Source organism: Canis lupus, chromosome 7 (genome assembly GCF_011100685.1).
Source record: "Canis lupus familiaris isolate Mischka breed German Shepherd chromosome 7, alternate assembly UU_Cfam_GSD_1.0, whole genome shotgun sequence".
NCBI lineage: Eukaryota > Metazoa > Chordata > Mammalia > Carnivora > Canidae > Canis > Canis lupus.
This window is the reverse complement of record NC_049228.1, coordinates 68,061,400-68,074,112: the sequence shown is the minus strand read 5'-3', so window position 1 is coordinate 68,074,112 and position 12,713 is coordinate 68,061,400. Positions and strand designations below refer to the sequence as shown.

General features: G+C 38.0%; 1 long non-coding RNA gene across 5 annotated transcripts in view; it reads right to left on the bottom strand.

The window, feature by feature from the left end:
* LOC111096804 overlaps positions 1–12,713 on the bottom strand; it is a 140,992-nt gene that overhangs the window by 70,890 nt on the left and 57,389 nt on the right. Inside the window, exon 1 of one of the 5 annotated variants that reach the window (XR_005362591.1) lies at positions 2,126–2,507. The exons of the other annotated variants lie outside the window; for them this stretch is intronic. This is a non-coding gene — a long non-coding RNA (uncharacterized LOC111096804). Of the gene's footprint in view, positions 1–2,125; positions 2,508–12,713 lie in introns of those variants that run through there. 5 annotated transcript variants of the gene reach the window in all.

Here is a 12,713-nt window from a genome sequence, read left to right as displayed (position 1 = left end):
AACTCCCGCTTTTCTTAAAAGCTTTTAGTTTCATTTACTTTATAGACATTTATCTGTTCATGAAAGTAAAAAATTAATGTACTAAATTAAAATCAAAAGAGGTATTTATAAGAAGGAGATAAAAACACATCTCAGGGAATGTGAAGGATTGAAAAAAACAATCTGTGGGAAGGTTAATATGATAGTCATTAATGCCGTTAGATCAGCTATTTTCTGATTTTCCCCCAATCTGAACCTATGGCATGTACTTCGTGGCGCCCTCTTCTGGTTAGGTTGTACAACATAACTACCCCTGGTCAATGATTTTATAAACGAAAGTGATAAGTAACCTTTCTGGGCTTGAACATTTAATTATTAGCTACAGAGCTAGCTCATTTCACTCTGGTACAGCAAAATTTGACATGGGTCTGCTCCATACGTAAACCTGGATCCCTATGTGCCTGTGATAAACAACATGCTCCACTCATCCATGATGTATATGATGGTCAAGAAACAAGTCTGTATTATTGAAACCAGGTTTGACAATGGTTAATTATACCAAAAAACACAGACTATCCTAATTATTACAATGGGAATAATATCCTAATTAATACAATGGGGAATACAATGGGACTATCCTAATTATTACAATGGGAAAAACACAGACTATCCTAATTATTACAATGGGATGGATCTAAAGGACAGTTAGAATCAGGGATCTGCCTCAGCTCCCATCTCCACTTTTCCACTTTTCTTTCTCTTGCCCTTTATTTAACAGCAAAATGGCTGCCAGCAGCTCCTATGCTTCACATCCCACAGCCTCTGTCACCTGAAGGAGGCTAACTTTCTTCCACACCTCTGGGTCAGAAAACCACAGGGAAGGACTTTGATTGTCACAAATACACTCCTGAACAATAAGGAGAGGTCAATGCATCAGAGTCAGGGAAGATAGCAGGGCATATCTTCAAAATGGCTCAGTAACGTTCCCAGGACAAAAGGACTCCCTGGGAAAACAAAATAATGGTCATCCACACCAAGTCACTGTCAATTTACTTTTTATCTCCTTCCTATTTTGACATTTAAATAAGACAATTTAACAACAGAATATAATGCTTGCTTACTTTTACAGTTATACCTCCCATCATTCACCAAAGCAGTATTAGTGACTATTCTAAGTAGCTACAGAGAACTATGCATGATTTCCAAACAATTCACACTCTTTCGTGACTCTGTGTCATTGACACAACCTGGAATCTCCTTACTTGTCGGAGTACCCAAGTTTACTCATTCCCAAAATCTACTCAAGTGCTATTACTTCTGAAAAGCCACCAGAGAGTCAGTATGCCACCATGGAAAGAGTCCAAGCTTTTAACTCTGAGAAAGATATTTAACTCGGGGTTTACGGATTAGAAATGTATGTATATATAGTTCCCAGAACACAGTAATAGTTTAAAATACTTATCATATATTTCATTTATAATAGTGCACATTTCTGCATATATATTTTGCCTTCCATATTAGTCTGTGAGCTTCTAGAAGAGGGACCATGCTTTATTCAGCTTCAGCGAGTAGAGCAGTTTCTAGCATATTAGACTTACCCAGGGAGTTAAAAACAATACTTATTGTTGAATCTTACTCTACAGATACTGATTTAATTAATCTGGGGTGCCACCAAGGCATTGTGGGTGTTGTTCAAAATCTTCCCTGATGGTGTTAATGCGCAGCAAGGGTTAGCAATCACTGTACTAGTTGCTCAAGGATTTGTTGAATGAATGTTGGTTGTTCTACAGGGCGTTTCCAAGTTTCTAAATCTTTCCGAGGCATTTCTAAATATTTCATTTATATACAACTTTCTCCTTGTTTAACCTTAATGAAGCCTATAACCTTACTGAAGATGGCCATTTAATGAGATATATTACTCTGTTGTACCTTGGAAGAAACAAATGGTAATAGACAAGGAGCTCACATCTGAACAAAGCTGATTGTTCTTTTCTCTCTCATGTAAGTTCTACCATCTCAAAAATGAGAAAAGTTGCCATCTTTAAAAGTAAGGAGAAAAAAATACTGAAGCACATTGTCTTGTTTTTTTTCCAAATTCCTATTTATAAGTTTTAAATTTCTAACTAGCTTGCTGAATATATATTACCTCCACCACAAAAATATTCAGATTGATGAATGACCTTTCGGTTTAACACAGCAGATAATATTTACTCCTGCCTCCAGATGCTACTCCTGTACTGTGAGGGAGAAAATAAAAGATGACAGATAGGTAGACAGACATATATATCAGCTGCCTCTAGTATTGGGTAATAACATATTGAATTTGCACTTCTCTTAAAGATGCAGTTGGGATTATGCTGTTTCTTAATTTGTAACTAAAGTATGCAATGGGTAGAGAAGACTTGCAGGGCAGCCCTGGTGGTGCAGCGGTTTAGCGCCGCCTGCAGCCCAGGGCTGATCCTGGAGACCGGGGATCGAGTCCCACGTCGGGCTCTCTGCATGGAGCCTGCTTCTGCCTCTCTCTGTGTGTGTCTCTATGAATAAATAAATAAATAAATCTTTTTAAAAATAAATAAATAAATAAATAAATGTTTTTAAAAAAAAGAGAGAAGACTTGCAGCACCTACAAGTCATTGCAGTACCTACCATTCAATAACATTTGTTGTCACACGGATGTTTATAGCCATGGATAGTAAAGAATATAGATTTTAGAAAACTCTAAACACTGTAATGGCTTTTTATTCATTTCCTTTCATTTCTTTCCTTTTTGCCTTTGATATGCTTGAAGCAAGTGACTAAAACATCACATGGTCTCTGTGACTTAAATGATTTGAAATTACAAAGAAAACCCAAGGGCAACTTCTTAATCCCTTCTAGACCTTTTGCGTACTCTCTAGACAGCTGCTTCTGGATAATTGGTTGTGTGTGAGTAGAAGAACCCCCCAAAATTATAATTGTTTCACAATGGATAATTCATCAAATTTAGTTGATACAGTATTTGAAGTACTCAATTTTTATACTAATTGCATGTAATTGTTTTGACAACAATTCAAATTAGTGGATTTACATTTTTTATTTTGAAACAGTTAGCCATCCCTAAACATCAGTGAGACAACACACTATCACTTCTTTGACCTCAGCTTCCCAGATTGCACAGTGAAGAACTGGAATAGTTGAATTCCAGATTCTCTTAAATTTCATCAATTCTATGTTTTTAATGAGACACAGTTAAAGAAAGAGCAAAATAAAACCTAAAAAGAGAAAAATTATCAATCAATGCCTTTTTGTTCTAAGTAAACTGTCAGCCAATTTTGTTTTCCAATGCAACACCCACATGCTACTTACATAGCTGATGGCCATGTTTCTCTCAGTTTTTCATTAGCTTTCACAGAGAGGAGCCATTATCAAAGTGCGCTTCTGAGACCCTGGCCTCCAGGATCCACTGAGGGAGTCCAGAAGGTCAAAATTATTTGTATAAAAATACTAAAAAAAAAAAAAATACTAAGCCTTGTTTATTCTCATTCTCTGACAAATGTACGGTGGAGTTTTCCAGAAGCTATATGACTCATACTATCCCAACATATTAAATGTCCAAGCAAGTATGAGAATCTGGACACATCTACTAAGTCAGAGATAGATAAAATAATACAACAATGCTACTTTGAGCAAATCTTGTTTGGGAGTAATTTCTCATAAGAAGTATATTAATCTTGTGAGCACATAATGAGTTTATTGTTAAATGAATTAAATAAATATTTTTCAAAAGTCTTGGTTTTAATTTCTCATATTTAAATATCAGTAGATATAACACATTTTTTTTAAGTACTTAAAAAAAAAAACCTCAAAATTTTTTAAGCTATATAAAAGGATCAGGGTGCCTTGGTGGCTCAGTCACTTAAGCATCTACCTTGCTCTCAGGTCAGAATCCCAAGGTCCTGAGACTGAGCCCTGTGTCAGGCTCTGCACTCAGTAGGGAGTTTTCTTCTGTCCCTCCCCACCTGCTTGTGCTGGCATTCTCTCTCTCTCAAAAATAAAGAAATAAAATCTTAAAAAAAAAAAAAAGACAGAGTATAAAAGGATCCTAAGACCAACATTTGACCACTTCTGACTAAAGATATTAGAAATAATCGGGTTCCATATAATTTCTTTGTACCTATACATTATATTTTCAAAACAGCTCTTCATCTTCTAATATAAGTAGATTGTCCTAGCCTTCCACATCCCAAACCTATGTCACCTAGGTTGTCTTTCCTTCCAGCAACACTTATTTAGCACAAGCTATGGGTGAATTCCCTGAGAACAGGAATCATGTCTGTTTTACTAACCACGGAGCCCAACACTAGTATTTAATGGATAAATGAATAAGTAGATACCATGTGTAATGTTCACAATGCTTTTGGCATTTTTAGATGATAATCCTAAATGTAAAATAATAAATACATAGTAATATTACATACTAGTAAATACATAAATATTAAATACATAGAAACCCTAACACTGATTAGAAATAACTGCTTTCTATGCCACTGCCCCCTCCACAGACAGCTTACATTGCTTGAGAAGGACATTCAAGGATGTTGACTATCATGTCTCACTTGAAATTTTTGAGTGTTAATTTGAATTGGATTCTCAAGGAAACCTGGCAATCATAATATATTTCCTTAGGTAACTATTACATATCTTTTCTTTACTCTTCAAACATGCAACCTTTCTCTCCAATCTTCTCTCTCAGATGATGATTTAATTTCCTATTTCACTACAGCTCATACCTATAAGCATCAGTCCCACTGTGCTCTCTCTGTCTGCACCACAGATAAACTGACTTCACACCACTCAGGCCAATGCCTCCACTAGACCCATCCCCTCTTACTTACTCAAAGATAATCTCCAGAAATTCCCTCTATCAACTGTGCCTCTCTACCAGAACTTCCTATCAACATAGGAATATGCTGTGATTTCCTCCAACTTAGGTTTGATTTTTTGCTTTGCCTCATATCCCTCTCCAGTTGTAACTCCATCTTTCTACTCCCCTCTATAAAATAACTTCCTCCAAGATTAGATTTCCCAGCTCAAATTCCTCTCCTTCCATTTTCTCTTATCTCACTGTAGTCAGGGTTTCCCCCACTACTCCACTCAAGCTGCTTTGAACAATGTCAATGGGCGCCTCCATATTGCTAATCTAATGGTTAATTCTCAGTTCTCCTACTGAACCACTCAGGTATACTGACACAGTTGATCACTTATCATTCCTAGAACATTTGGTTTCTAAGACTCTTTACTCTTCTGGTTTTGCATTTGCATCACTGGTCATTTCTCAGTTCCATTTGCTGATTTGTCCTCATTGTTCCACCTCCTAAAAGTGGCATGCTACAACTCCTAAAGATGGTGGAGGAGTAGGGTCCCCAGGTCACCTGTCCCCACAAACTTACCTAGATAACTTTCAAATCATCCTGAAAACCTACAAATTCGACCTGAGATTTAAAGAAAGAACAACTGGAATGCTACAGAGAGAAGAGTTTGCGCTTCTAACAAGTACAATTCATTTTTAGCCACTCTGCACTGAGCAAAATGACTAGAAAGAAGAACTCACCACAAAAGAAAGAATCAGAAACAGTACTCTCTCCCACAGAGTTACAGAATTCGGATTACAATTCTATGTCAGAAAGCCAATTCAGAAGCACAATTATAAAGCTACTGGTGGCTCTGGAAAAAAGCATAAAGGATTCAAGAGACTTCATGACTGCAGAATTTAGATCTAATCAGGCTAAAATTAAAAATCAAATGAGATGCAATCCAAACTGGAGGTCCTAATGATGAGGGTTAATGAGGTAGAAGAAAGAGTGAGTGACATAGAAGACAAGTTGATGGCAAGGAAGGACCTGAGGAAAAAAGGGAAAAAAACAATTAAAATACCATGAGGAAAGGTTAAGGGTTATAAATAAAGGAAATAAATGACAATTATTATTTATTGGAGAGGATGTGGAGAAAGGGGAACCCTCTTGCACTGTTGGTGGGAATGTAAACTGGTGCAGCCACTCTGGAAAACTGTGTGGAGGTTCCTCAAAGAGTTAAAAATAGAGCTACCCTATGACCCAGCAACTGCACTGCTGGGGATTTACCCCAAAGGTACCGATGCAGTGAAACAGCAGGACACCTGCACCCCAATGTTTATAGCAGCAATGTCCACAATAGCCAAACTGTGGAAGGAGCCTCGGTGTCCATCGAAAGACGAATGGATAAAGCAGATGTGGTCTATGTATATAATGGAATATTACTCAGCCATTAGAAACGACAAATACCCACCATTTGCTTCAACGTGGATGGAACTGAAGGGTATTATGCTGAGTGAAGTAAGTCAATCAGAGAAGGAAAAACGTTATATGGTCTCATTCATTTGGGGAATATAAAAAATAGTGAAAGGGAATAAAGGGGAAAGGAGAGAAAATGAGTGGGAAATATCAGTGAGGGTGACAGACCATGAGAGACTCCTAACTCTAGGAAATGAACAAGGGGTAATGGAAAGGGAGGTGGGTGGGGGGAATGGGATGACTGGGTGACAGGCACTGAGGGGGCACTTGATGGGATGAGCACTGGGTATTATGCTATATGTTGGCAAATCGAACTCCAATAAAAAAATATACAAAAAAAATAAAAAATAAATAAAAGTGGTATGCTTGAGGATTCAGCCCTTGGCCCCCTTGTCTTCTTTGTCTTATACTCATTTATTTAGTTAATGGCTTTAAATACTATTTATACTTTCAGACTCTTAAATTTATAACTCCCTACCAGACTATCCTCCTGAATTCTAGACTCTCATATCCAAATACCATCTTAAATTTTACATTTGAATGTCACAGAGGCATATTAATCAGGGAGCCGGACTAGGGACTTGAGCCCGGGTCTCCACGATCCTGGGCTGAAGGTGGCGCTAAACCGCTGAGCCACCGGGTCTGTCCCATGAGTTATTTATTTTATAACTAGAATCTAAAAAAGCAAAACAAATGAACAAACAAAAAAACAAAAACAGATATGAGGTCTTAATGACTTGTGCACTCTATTCCCACTTAAAATCATTGATAAATCATTAAGATCTATCTGACATATAATAATAGGGTTTTTTTTTTAACTCCTTACCAGGTAAATTACTTATCTTCATGTCATTAAGGGTTTTTTTTTCCCCCTGAGGTTTTATCTTGTTTCATTTGAAACATATTCCTCTGCTTGCTTGACTCTATTTGTTTTGTTTCTATGTATTAGGCAAAAAAGCTACCTCTCCTAGTCTTGAAGGAATTGCCATGTATGGGAGAACCTTGTCTTTCAATTTTGCCCTAGCTCTTGGTTGTCTCTTAAACTTTTGTTAATTATTTAAGCAGCCTTGATTTATGAATGGTAAGTCACAGTTGTTGAGAGTATGCTAAGAACTGTCAGGGCTCCAAAAGGAGGGATCTCAGTGAGCACCAATTTTCAGGCTGATTAGAAGCCAGACCCTCAAGCAACAGCTTTTACAGTATGCAAACATATACAGTCTTCTGAGAATGCGATCTAAATTCTGCTGGCTTTCACACCAGACAATCTAGATATGTCCTGTGGGTGAGAGGTGCAAAAACTGGGCTTCAGACGCATGTATAAGCTCCTTTCTGGGAGATAATGGCAAGCTGTAGCTAGCTAGGCCAAGGGAGAATGCAGCAAAGATGGTATTCCCCCCTCCTACGTTCCCTGAGAGCAGGTCTGTAGCCTCTATGTGGGAAACATGAAGTCCGCCCCTCAGGCTGAAGCTCCAGGACAAATAAATAGGTCTTTTTAACAAATAGGCTGAGGGTGTGGTTTAATCAGCTATCTGTGCAGTGCCTTGGAGGTGATAACCTGCAAAGAACTATCTATCCAATTGTTAGAATCCTGTGGGATCCAGAAACTCAAGATCTCCTAGCCACTAGAGCCAGGCAATCAAAGAGCTACATTCCGGCCAGAGAAGGCAGCAGGAGAACGCAGAACTAGGGCTCACGTGCCAATACTATCGAGTTACTTGGGAAAATATCAAGACACAATTAATACCTGCCAATGTCTCCCTCCTCAGAGAGTCCAAAAAGGCCCCTGCTTCCCTGGCAGATGCTTTGAGATTAGCAAATAAATCTTCTCATATAGTCTAGGAGCTTTTCAAACTGCTGCTTTTGCACTGGTCTTGGGGCGAGAGGGCCTGTGTGCAAGCCCTTTAAGAGAAGTATCTCTGTTCCCCACAGTGTTTGGGTGTCCCTGCTGTGAGCCCATCGGTTTTCAAAGCCAGATCTTTGGGGGCTCATCTCTCTTGCAGGTCCCAAGTGATGAGGGAACAGAAGGCAAGCTAAGGGCAAAGCACCAGCTGACACCCTGGGACACTCCCCCACTCCCACTCCCAGGTGGGATATGTGTGACATTCCTCAGGCATTCTTGGCTGCTCTAAAATTAAGGGAAGGGAAAGAAAATGGTTAACTGATAAAGATTACAGTCCCGCAAGACAGGAGTCTCAGTTTACCAATGTCTTAGGGATTTATAAGGAAAAAGCATTATCAATAGCCTAGCTTTCAGAGACCTGTAACTCAATTTCCCTAACATAACCCTCACCTCCATAAGTAATGTGGGAAACAGAAGCAGAAGGGAATACAACCAAAGTTAAATTTCTTTATGACCTGCAGCCCATTGACAAGGATCTAAGATAGGTAGAGTACAATATTCCTCCGGGAAGCGCCCAACTGTCTTTATGGTAATGCCTTACTAGAAAGATAATCAGCCCTAGCTTGACAATAGCAAGGCCTCCAGTAGCCTCAGAGTCTTCTTTAGCATATCAAAGTCCTTTTGGACACCTTCCTTTTTCCTTACATCCCCCAGTTCCTAAGTATATAATCAGTCATCCCTCACAACCCCAGTGCAGCAGCTCTTTCTGGACACAGGAACTGTCCCCATGCTTTAATAATAAAATCACCAAAGATCTCTCAGAATTATTTCTTGGCCATTGCCTCTAGACCTCACCAACATTTCAAAACTACATCACCAAGGGTTGGGATGCTTGATGAGGAGCATGAACCCCTCACTCCTCTGAGAGAAGCTCTGGATTTGTGAGATCCTCGCAATTGCAGGTGACTGCACCAGGGTGGGATTTCTAGTGAGACTGCATCTCTGCCTCTCCTACCCATCTTGGTATGGCCCTTTTACTATTGGTATTTTTTTCAAAGAAAATTGTTTAATATGTAGCTGTCTATTCGGTGTCTATGGGAAGAAGTGAGTTCAAGATCTTTCTACACCATCATCTTGGATTGCTTCCCTATGTCTCATATTTTCTTCTGTTTATCCTTTCACTGCCATTATTAACTTCTATAATTTTGGTATATTTTCTGTATTCTCACAAGTCACCTATTATCTATTCTACAACAAGGTGGGGATACAAATAAATGACCAAGCCACCAAATAACCACATACACATACATATATACACACATACATAAACACAAATAGATTAGCTGGAAGACTGGAAAGGAAAATGTTTAAGATTAAAGATGGTTTATCTGTGTTTCAATGTCAGGGCAAATTGTAAGAGAAGTTCGTGAAAAATAATTATCAGTAGGAAACAAGAATGGTATTTATTACTTATTCCAGGATTAGTTCAGAAGGAAGCCTGTTCCTCCGTACTGAACAAAAATACATTGTATTACCTGCCAGAGGTTATGGAAACCAAAGAACTGATATAATACTATTCAACCAACTAAAATAGAAATAATCATAAGCATACATGATTTTTCTGGTCATGCTAATTTTGTTTTTTCTATCAAGACCTGACTTTACTAAGCACAAAAACTACAGCTACTGATTTGGACCAACTAGCAAATCAGAATTTTAGTATGTACATGACTTACTTCCCTCTGTTTTATGTTGTGTTCAAGATTGTGAAACCGAGAAACCACCGAGGGGCCGACACCAATGTAAACACACCAGGGTTTATTTATAAGTTTGAGCTTGGGTCCAAGTATACCCGACACAGCGGAGCAGGGACTTGGACCCTGAGACTAAGAGGCGTAGCAGTTTTATAGGGGCCAGTGGCCAATGGGATACGCAGAAAGTTGTACAGTCATGTCGGTCCACACGCAGGTGGCCGATTGAATTACATTTTACCCTAAAGTATCCATTTGAACTGGCCTATCACTGAGCCAATTTCCGATTAGGGTGTACCCAGCGGTTTGACTAGGGTGGGGCAGAGCCTTAGGCAATAAGGTCATGTGGGGGCGATACAGGAGGTGGCGGGTGCAGCACAAAATGGAGTTAGTCCTGCTCTGCTTGTCCAGGGGTAGGGGATTTTTGTTAAATTTCCTGGGTCCCACATTTTACAGTAACCAATTTTTTGTTTTGTGTGTGTGTGTGTGTGTGTGTGTGTATGTGTGCATGTGTTTTATAGAAAAAGATCCCACTCTGTCATCAGATGAGCCAGAAGGAGCCAGAAAAGGATTAGACATTTGCAAGACAAATATGGATGAAATCCATTTTCTACATGAAGTTATTTAGTATGAGTTGTTTGGGTGACTAATTTTGTTTTGTTTTGTTAAATGATTATATTATATGATGTCCTCTCTGCCTAAATGTTTTCTGAGGATCTGGGGCAAGTGAGGTACCTTAGACCACACAGAGAAAGAAAATGAGGAGTGCCAGCTGCCTGCTATTTCTGGCAGGAACAAATAATGTATATCAGCAATTGAAAGCAGAGTTGGTTTCTGTGTTGTTACTCATTCTTCAAGCCAAATGTTAATAAACAAAGGATTTTCAGTATTTCAAGACAAAGACTCTGAGTTAGGGAACAATGATTCCCATGCATGATGGGGAAACACAAAATAGCTAACCTCCTTTAAAAAAAAAAAAAAAACTTCTCCTTTTAAAATCTAGTAATCAGTAAATAAATAAAATAAAATAAAATCTAGTAATTTTAGCCTCTACTTCCTAATGTGTTATAATAAAACCAAAAAGAGGTACTTCGTACCTTTTAAAATGTTTGTAAAATAGTATCAACTTCACAAAATATATTCCTCTATGTGAAGATTTTAAAAATCTTGAGTGAATTTTATCTCTAAAAATTTTCTAACAATGTGAAGTATCGGTTTTATTTTTATTCCCAGGAATTACCAAAAGAAAAATACATTATTAACATGTACCTCACAATCATTTGACTCCCAGGGTAAGAAATGAAACCATTTTTAAGAAACTTCTGATAAAGGGCTATACTCATTAAAGTGAATTCAAAGGCTCATAGCTAAGTGGTAAAATATTTCAGAAGATCAAATCTAATAAACTAATAAGAAAGCTAAATGAATGCCATAGCTACTACGCACTGATTTAATTCAATGTTGCACTCATGGTAAACCTCTTAGCCCAACACTTGACAAAATAATTACCTCATTAGAGGAAGCATGTAAGTGTAGTTAGAAATCTTCATGGACTCAGGTTTTCCCAAGGAAAATAAAGGCTTTATATAATCCATTTTTCACTTGATAGGAGAAGATGTAAGCTTAAAAATGCCAGGAGAAAAAAAATAAAGATAAAAATAAAAAAAATAAAAATAAAAATAAAAATGCCAGGAGGTTTCTTGAAGACTTGAAAAGGGACTTTAAAAGAAAATTAAAATTAAATAAAAAATAAAAATAAAAGCGTATCAATAGAATTTTAGAAAAATGAAGGAAATTTTATATATTTATTTGTTTTATTCCCTACTGTTCATAACAGTAGCAGAGTTCCAAACTTTGCTTTCTTTGTGGGGTACGACATATATTTTCAGAAAATAGAGTTATGGGATTCATTTAAGATTGGAATGGAAGGAGGCAGCCCAGGTGGCTCAATGGTTTAGTACCACCTTCAGCCCAGGGCGTGATCCTGGAGACCTGAGATCGAGTCAGTCCCATGTCAGGCTCCCTGCATGGAGCCTGCTTCTCCCTCTGTGTCTCTGCCTCTCTCTCTCTCTCTCTCTCTGTGTGTGTCTCTCATGAATAAATAAAGTATTAAAAAAAAAAAAAAAGTTTGGAATGGAATGGAAGATCCTCCGGGCAAGGAATTCTCAGCCTGTTGCATATTAGAATCACCTAGGAAGATTTTAAAACTACTGATGCCTGAATTTCATCATCAGTATTCTGATTTTTGTTGATGTAGGGCACTGCTAGTACTTTTGAAAAGTGATAAGCGTTCTTCCAATATTTAACCATGAGTGAGATACCATCGTTCTAAGGAAGTGACCAGCCATATCATTAACTGAAGCACATTTGAGAGAGAAAAAGACTCCCATTAATAATTTCACCTGAATTAAAGAGCAAACAGTCATTGTCATGGGCAAATTGGGCAGTATGGTCACTTTACCATATATCCAATGCTGAATATATCTACAATGTTCCTGGTAAGAGATTAGAAATAAGAGTCCACACCTCATTACCTGTATAAGAAATTCGTTTTCTCACAAGACAATGCTTTAGATGTTTTGACAACTGGAAAATGCTCCCTGTTAGTTCCTCACTTTATCTACTGAATTCAGACATAAGAATTTAATCCCTTCCATAGACAAGTCCTTCAGATATTTGGAGAAATATATCTTGTTGCCTCCTTGGCAACCACATTTTCTCTTCTGAAGCCAACTTTTTCCATGCCACATTGAATACACTTCAACTTTTTAAGTCTTGCCTCACATGTCATTGATTTGAGTTCTCTCATCATCGCAATTGCTCACATCTGAACAT